Source organism: Oncorhynchus nerka, linkage group LG14 (assembly GCF_034236695.1).
Source record: "Oncorhynchus nerka isolate Pitt River linkage group LG14, Oner_Uvic_2.0, whole genome shotgun sequence".
NCBI classification, from domain to species: Eukaryota; Metazoa; Chordata; class Actinopteri; order Salmoniformes; family Salmonidae; genus Oncorhynchus; species Oncorhynchus nerka.
This window is the reverse complement of record NC_088409.1, coordinates 89,098,629-89,107,366: the sequence shown is the minus strand read 5'-3', so window position 1 is coordinate 89,107,366 and position 8,738 is coordinate 89,098,629.

Below are 8,738 nucleotides of genomic sequence, written 5' to 3'. Positions count from 1 at the left end.
TGTACATCTGGTTACAGCTAGAGGCTGTTAGAGAAACATGTACATCTGGTTACAGCTAGAGGCTGCTAGCTACCTGGTTAGAGAAACATGTACATCTGGTTACACCTAGAGGCTGTTAGCTACCTGGTTAGAGAAACATGTACACCTGGTTACAGCTAGAGGCTGCTAGAGAAACATGTACATCTGGTTACAGCTAGAGGCTGTTAGAGAAACATGTACATCTGGTTACAGCTAGAGGCTGCTAGCTACCTGGTTAGAGAAACATGTACATCTGGTTACAGCTAGAGGCTGCTAGAGAAACATGTACATCTGGTTACAGCTAGAGGCTGCTAGCTACCTGGTTAGAGAAACATGTGCATCTGGTTACAGCTAGAGGCTGCTAGAGAAACATGTACATCTGGTTACAGCTAGAGGCTGTTAGAGAAACATGTACATCTGGTTACAGCTAGAGGCTGCTAGAGAAACATGTGCATCTGGTTACAGCTAGAGGCTGTTAGCTTCCTGGTTAGAGAAACATGTACATCTGGTTACAGCCAGAGGCTGTTAGCTACCTGGTTAGAGAAACATGTACACCTGGTTACAGCTAGAGGCTGCTAGAGAAACATGTACATCTGGTTACAGCTAGAGGCTGTTAGAGAAACATGTACATCTGGTTACAGCTAGAGGCTGCTAGCTACCTGGTTAGAGAAACATGTACATCTGGTTACAGCTAGAGGCTGCTAGAGAAACATGTACATCTGGTTACAGCTAGAGGCTGCTAGCTACCTGGTTAGAGAAACATGTGCATCTGGTTACAGCTAGAGGCTGCTAGAGAAACATGTACATCTGGTTACAGCTAGAGGCTGTTAGAGAAACATGTACATCTGGTTACAGCTAGAGGCTGCTAGAGAAACATGTGCATCTGGTTACAGCTAGAGGCTGCTAGCTACCTGGTTAGAGAAACATGTACATCTGGTTACACCTAGAGGCTGTTAGCTACCTGGTTAGAGAAACATGTACATCTGGTTACAGCTAGAGGCTGTTAGAGAAACATGTACATCTGGTTACAGCTAGAGGCTGCTAGCTACCTGGTTAGAGAAACATGTACATCTGGTTACACCTAGAGGCTGTTAGCTACCTGGTTAGAGAAACATGTACATCTGGTTACAGCTAGAGGCTGTTAGCAGACTTTCATAACTGGCCTTTCCAGGTCCAACTGTCATTTTGGGAAACCAACCACAGCCTACGCAATTAGTAATACACCTTTAGAGAAGAGTGAATCGGTTTTATTTTCTGTCAGGATCCTGCAGGGGAGCTGGAACCAGGTGAGGCCTCCCTCCAGTTATGACTTATGTGTAGAAGAGGACGAGAACATCAGAGGCTCAGAGCTTTTCTGGGAAACTGAAACTACACAACTCCAAATCAAATTTATAAAGTCCTTCTTACATCAGCTGATATCTCAAAGTGCTCTACAGAAACAGCCTAAAACCCCAAACAGCAAGCAATGCAGGTGTAGAGGCACGATGGCTAGGAAAAACTCCCTAGAAAGGCCAGAACCTAGGAAGAAACCTTGAGAGGAACCAGGCTCTGAGGGGAGGCAAGTCCTCTTCTGGCTGTGCTACACAACTCTTCACCACTCACACTATGCTATCACTGGGTATTACACACATACTGGCTACATAGCTGATGCCTGCTGGACTGTTAATTTATCACGGTATTCCACTTTGTTAATTTTTTATCTGTCAGCCCTAGTCCCGAACTCCGGTCCTGGGTGGAGTTAACCGAACCTCTCTGCCCATTCATCGCCATTTTACCTGTTGTCTTAGCTAGCTCTCCCAATCAACACCTGTGATTGCTTTATGTCTCTCAAATGTCAATATGCCTTGTATACTGTTGTTTAGGATAGTTATCATTCTAGTTTACTGCGGAGCCCCTAGTCCCACTCTACATGCCTCAGATACCTCCTTTGTCCCACCTCCCACACATTTATTTTGTAATTTTTTATTTCACCTTTATTTAACCAGGTAGGCTAGTTGAGAACACCTTTATTTAACCAGGTAGGCTAGTTGAGAACAAGTTCTCATTTACAACTGTGACCTGGCCAAGATAAAGCATAGCAGTGTGAACAGACAACACAGAGTTACACATGGAGTAAACAATTAAGTCAATAACAGTAGAAAAAAAAGAGAGTGTATATACATTGTGTGCAAAAGGCATGAGGAGGTAGGCGAATAATTACAATTTAGCAGATTAACACTGGAGTGATAAATGATCAGATGGTCATGTACAGGTAGAGATACCGGTGTGCAAAAGAGCAGTAAAGTAAATAAATATAAACAGTATGGGGATGAGGTAGGTAAATTGGGTGGGCTATTTACCGATAGACTATGTACAGCTGCAGCGATCGGTTAGCTGCTCAGATAGCAGATGTTTGAAGTTGGTGAGGGAGATAAAAGTCTCCAACTTCAGCGATTTTTGCAATTCGTCACATGCGGTGACCTCACCCTGTATAACCAGCGTGTCCAGAGATGCAACCTCTCCTGGGCTTACCTCCACTGTACCTGCACCCCACCATACCCCTGTCTGCACATTATGCCCTGAATCTATTCTACCACGCCCTGAAATCTGCTCCTTTTATTCTCTGTCCCTAACGCACTAGACGGCCAGTTTTGATAGCCTTTAGCCGTACCCTGATCCTACGCCTCCTCTGCTCCTCGGGTGATGTGGGGGTAAACCCAGGTCCAGCGTGTCCCCAGGCACTCTCATTTCTTGACTTCTGTATTCGGAAAAAAAATTTGGTTTCATGCATGTTAACATCAGAAGCCTCCTCCCTAAGTTTGTTTTACTCACTGCTTTAGCACACTCCACCAACCCTGATGTCCTTGCCATGTCTGAATCCTGGCTTAGGAAGGCCACCAACAATTCTAAGATTTTCATACCCAGCTACAACATTTTCCATCAAGATAGAATTGCCAAAGGGGGAGGAGTTGCAATCTACTGCAGAGATAGCTTGCAAAGTTCTGTCATACTTTCCAGGTCTACGCCTAAACAGTTTGAGCTTCTAACTTTAAAAATGAATCTCTCCAAAAAGAAGTCTCAATGTTGCCGCCTGTTATAGACCCCCCTCAGCTCCCAGCTGTGCCCTGGACACCATATGTGAATTGATTGCCCCTCATCTATCTTCAGAGTTTGTTCTGTTAGGTGACCTAAACTCAGATATGCTTAACACCCCGGCAGTCTTACAATCTAAGCTAGATGCCCTCAATCTCAAATTATCAAGGAACCCACCAGGTACAACCCTAAATCCATAAACATGGGCACCCTCATAGATATCATCCTGACCAACTTGCCCTCTAAATACACCTCTGCTGTTTTCAATCAGGATCTCAGTGATCACTGCCTCATTGCCTGCATCCACTATGGGTCCGCAGTCAAACGACCACCCCTCATCACTGTCAAACGCTCCCTTAAACACTTCTGCGAGCAGGCCTTTCTAATCGACCTGGCCGGGGTATCCTGGAAGGATATTGACCTCATCCCGTCAGTCGAGGATGCCTGGTCGTTCTTTAAAAGTAATTTCCCCACCATCTTAAATAAGCATGCCCCTTTCAAAAAAAGTAGAACTAAGAACAGATACTGCAATAGCATCGAATAGTCCCCGCGATATGCAACTGTTCGACACTTCCGGGTTGGAGCGAGCAGTCGCATCCGCACTTCGGTCTGCACTTCGGTCTGCAGGTAGTATAACTTTTCATTACATTTCATTATAGTACAACGGTTTGATTTGTCTAATCTTAGCAATTTCTTCTTAGCTAGCTACATAGCCGTCTTTGTATCAAAGATAATTGCGTAATTATCGTATTTCGTCGTCCTAACGTATCTGCCCAGTAGCTAGCCAGCTAACTAATGCCCACCGTCTACATAGCTAGCTACATAGCCGTCTCTGTATCAAAGATAATTGTGTAGATAATTGTGTAGTCTAGAGCGATTTTCTAGGTTACCTAGCCAGCTATTGTCGTTCTTTTAACGCAACGTAACGTAATCAACACTGCTAGCTAGCTAGCCAGCTAGCCCCTGAATCAACAACGCAGCCAGCTATTTGTCGTCCTTAACGTAGGAGACACAGCTAGCTAGCCAACAGCTAGCCAACGTCTACCGATTAGAACTCAACAACCCGGTCGCATTCCGCCTCGCTCCACAGGTAGTATCACATTTTCATTTCATTACAGTACAACGGTTTGATTTGTTTGATCATAGCTAGCTACATAGCCGTCTCTGTATCAAAGATAATTGTGTAGTCTAAAGCGATTTTCTAGGTTACCTAGCCAGCTATTGTCGTTCTTTTAACGCAACGTAACATAATCAACACTACTAGCTAGCCAGCTAGCCCCCGAATCAACAACGCAGCCACTGCTAGCCTACTTCAGCAGTACTGTATCATTTTTAATCATTTTAGTCAATAAGATTCTTGCTACGTAAGCTTAACTTTCTGAACATTCGAGACGTATAGTCCACTTGTCATTCCAATCTCCTTTGCATTAGCGTAGCCTCTTCTGTAGCCTGTCAACTATGTGTCTGTCTATCCCTGTTCTCTCCTCTCTGCACAGACCATACAAACGCTCCACACCGCGTGGCCGCGGCCACCCTAATCTGGTGGTCCCAGCGCGCACGACCCACGTGGAGTTCCAGGTCTCCGGTAGCCTCTGGAACTGCCGATCTGCAGCCAACAAGGCAGAGTTCATCTCAGCCTATGCCTCCCTCCAGTCCCTCGACTTCTTGGCACTGACGGAAACATGGATCACCACAGATAACACTGCTACTCCTACTGCTCTCTCTTCGTCCGCCCACGTGTTCTCGCACACCCCGAGAGCTTCTGGTCAGCGGGGTGGTGGCACCGGGATCCTCATTTCTCCCAAGTGGTCATTCTCTCTTTCTCCCCTTACCCATCTGTCTATCGCCTCCTTTGAATTCCATGCTGTCACAGTTACCAGCCCTTTCAAGCTTAACATCCTTATCATTTATCGCCCTCAGGTTCCTCGGAGAGTTCATCAATGAGCTTGATGCCTTGATAAGCTCCTTTCCTGAGGACGGCTCACCTCTCACAGTTCTGGGCGACTTTAACCTCCCCACGTCTACCTTTGACTCATTCCTCTCTGCCTCCTTCTTTCCACTCTTCTCCTCTTTTGACCTCTCCCTCTCACCTTCCCCCCCTACTCACAAGGCAGGCAATACGCTCGACCTCATCTTTACTAGATGCTGTTCTTCCACTAACCTCATTGCAACTCCCCTCCAAGTCTCCGACCACTACCTTGTATCCTTTTCCCTCTCATCCAACACTTCCCACACTGGCCCTACTCGGATGGTATCGCGCCGTCCCAACCTTCGCTCTCTCTCCCCCGCTACTCTCTCCTCTTCCATCCTATCATCTCTTCCCTCTGCTCAAACCTTCTCCAACCTATCTCCTGATTCTGCCTCCTCAACCCTCCTCTCCTCCCTTTCTGCATCCTTTGACTCTCTATGTCCCCTATCCTCCAGGCCGGCTCGGTCCTCCCCTCCCGCTCCGTGGCTCGACGACTCATTGCGAGCTCACAGAACAGGGCTCCGGGCAGCCGAGCGGAAATGGAGGAAAACTCGCCTCCCTGCGGACCTGACATCCTTTCACTCACTCCTCTCTACATTTTCCTCTTCTCTCTCTGCTGCTAAAGCCACTTTCTACCACTCTAAATTCCAAGCATCTGCCTCTAACCCTAGGAAGCTCTTTGCAACCTTCTCCTCCCTCCTGAATCCTCCTCCCCCTCCCCCTCCTCCCTCTCTGCAGATGACTTCGTCAACCATTTTGAAAAGAAGGTCGACGACATCCGATCCTCGTTTGCGAAGTCAAACGACACCGCTGGTTCTGCTCACACTGCCCTACCCTGTGCTCTGACCTCTTTCTCCCCTCTCTCTCCAGATGAAATCTCGCGTCTTGTGACGGCCGGCCGCCCAACAACCTGCCCGCTTGACCCTATCCCCTCCTCTCTTCTCCAGACCATTTCCGGAGACCTTCTCCCTTACCTCACCTCGCTCACCAACTCATCCCTGACCGCTGGCTACGTCCCTTCCGTCTTCAAGAGCGAGAGTTGCACCCCTTCTGAAAAAACCTACACTCGATCCCTCCGATGTCAACAACTACAGACCAGTATCCCTTCTTTCTTTTCTCTCCAAACTCTTGAACGTGCCGTCCTTGGCCAGCTCTCCCGCTATCTCTCTCAGAATGACCTTCTTGATCCAAATCAGTCAGGTTTCAAGACTAGTCATTCAACTGAGACTGCTCTTCTCTGTATCACGGAGGCGCTCCGCACTGCTAAAGCTAACTCTCTCTCCTCTGCTCTCATCCTTCTAGACCTATCGGCTGCCTTCGATACTGTGAACCATCAGATCCTCTTCTCCACCCTTTCCAAGTTGGGCATCTCCGGCGCGGCCCACGCTTGGATTGCGTCCTACCTGACAGGTCGCTCCTACCAGGTGGCGTGGCGAGAATCCGTCTCCTCACCACGTGCTCTCACCACTGGTGTCCCCCAGGGCTCTGTTCTAGGCCCTCTCCTATTCTCGCTATACACCAAGTCACTTGGCTCTGTCATAACCTCACATGGTCTCTCCTATCATTGCTATGCAGACGACACACAATTAATCTTCTCCTTTCCCCCTTCTGATGACCAGGTGGCGAATCGCATCTCTGCATGTCTGGCAGACATATCAGTGTGGATGACGGATCACCACCTCAAGCTGAACCTCGGCAAGACGGAGCTGCTCTTCCTCCCGGGAAGGACTGCCCGTTCCATGATCTCGCCATCACGGTTGACAACTCCACTGTGTCCTCCTCCCAGAGCGCTAAGAACCTTGGCGTGATCCTGGACAACACCCTGTCGTTCTCAACTAACATCAAGGCGGTGGCCCGTTCCTGTAGGTTCATGCTCTACAACATCCGCAGAGTACGACCCTGCCTCACACAGGAAGCGGCGCAGGTCCTAATCCAGGCACTTGTCATCTCCCGTCTGGATTACTGCAACTCGCTGTTGGCTGGGCTCCCTGCCTGTGCCATTAAACCCCTACAACTCATCCAGAACGCCGCAGCCCGTCTGGTGTTCAACCTTCCCAAGTTCTCTCACGTCACCCCGCTCCTCCGCTCTCTCCACTGGCTTCCAGTTGAAGCTCGCATCCGCTACAAGACCATGGTGCTTGCCTATGGAGCTGTGAGGGGAACGGCACCTCAGTACCTCCAGGCTCTGATCAGGCCCTACACCCAAACAAGGGCACTGCGTTCATCCACCTCTGGCCTGCTCGCCTCCCTACCACTGAGGAAGTACAGTTCCCGCTCAGGCCAGTCAAAACTGTTCGCTGCTCTGGCCCCCCAATGGTGGAACAAACTCCCTCACGACGCCAGGACAGCGGAGTCAATCACCACCTTCCGGAGACACCTGAAACCCCACCTCTTTAAGGAATACCTAGGATAGGATAAAGTAATCCCCCCCCCTTAAAATATTTAGATGCACTATTGTAAAGTGGCTGCTCCACTGGATGTCATAAGGTGAATGCACCAATTTGTAAGTCGCTCTGGATAAGAGCGTCTGCTAAATGACTTAAATGTAAATGTAATGTTCAGGGAAGTGAGGAATCAATACACGCAGTCAGTCAGGAAAGGCTAGCTTTTTCAAACAGAAATTTGCACCCTGTAGCTCTGACTCCAAAACGTTTTGGGACACTGTAAAGTCCATGGAGAACCAGTGCCATCCGTTTTGTTACCAAAGCCCCTTATACCACCCACCACTGCGACCTGTATGCTCTCGTTGGCTGGACCTCGCTACATATTCGTCGCCAAACCCACTGGCTCCGGGTCATCTATAAGTCTATGCTAGGTAAAGCTCCGCCTTATCTCAGCTCACTGGTCATGATAACAACACCCACCCGTAGCACGTGCTCCAGCAGGTATATCTCACTGGTCATCCCCAAAGCCAACACCTCCTTTGGCCGCCTTTCCTTCCAGTTCTCTGCTGCCAGTGACTGGAACGAATTGCAAAAATCGCTGAAGCTGGACACATATTTCTCTCACTAACTTTAAACATCAGCTTTCTGAGCAGCTAAACAATCGCTGCAGCTGTACATAGTCCATCTGTAAATAGCCCACCCAATCTACCTACCTCATCCCCATATTGTTTTTATTTACTTTTCTGCTCTTTTGCACACCAGTATTTCTACTTGCACCTCATCATCTGCTCATCTATCACTCCAGTGTAATTCTGCTAATTTGTCATTACTTCGCTACTATGGCCTATTTATTGCCTTACCTCCTCACACCATTTGCACACCATTTGAAAATACACAGCCCAAAACAATTGCTTTGTGTTTGAATGGTTATAATAATAGTCAACCAAATTGAAAATCCTTTCAAATACAGTAGTGGAAAAACTACACAAGTCATACTGTAGTAAAAGTAAAGATATCTTAATATAAAATGACTCAAGTAAAAGTGAAACTTGAGTAAAAGTCTAAAAGTATTTGGTTTTAAATATACTTAAGTATCAAAAATAAATGTAATTGCTAAAATATACTTAAGTATTAATTGTAAAAGTATAAATCATTTCAAAATCCTTATATTAAGCAAACCAGACAACACAATTTTTTGTTTTTTTTTAAAGCCAGGGGCCCACTCCAACACACTTAATTTACAAACTAATAATAATGTTTAGTGAGTCCTCCAGATCAGAGGCAGTAGAGATGAC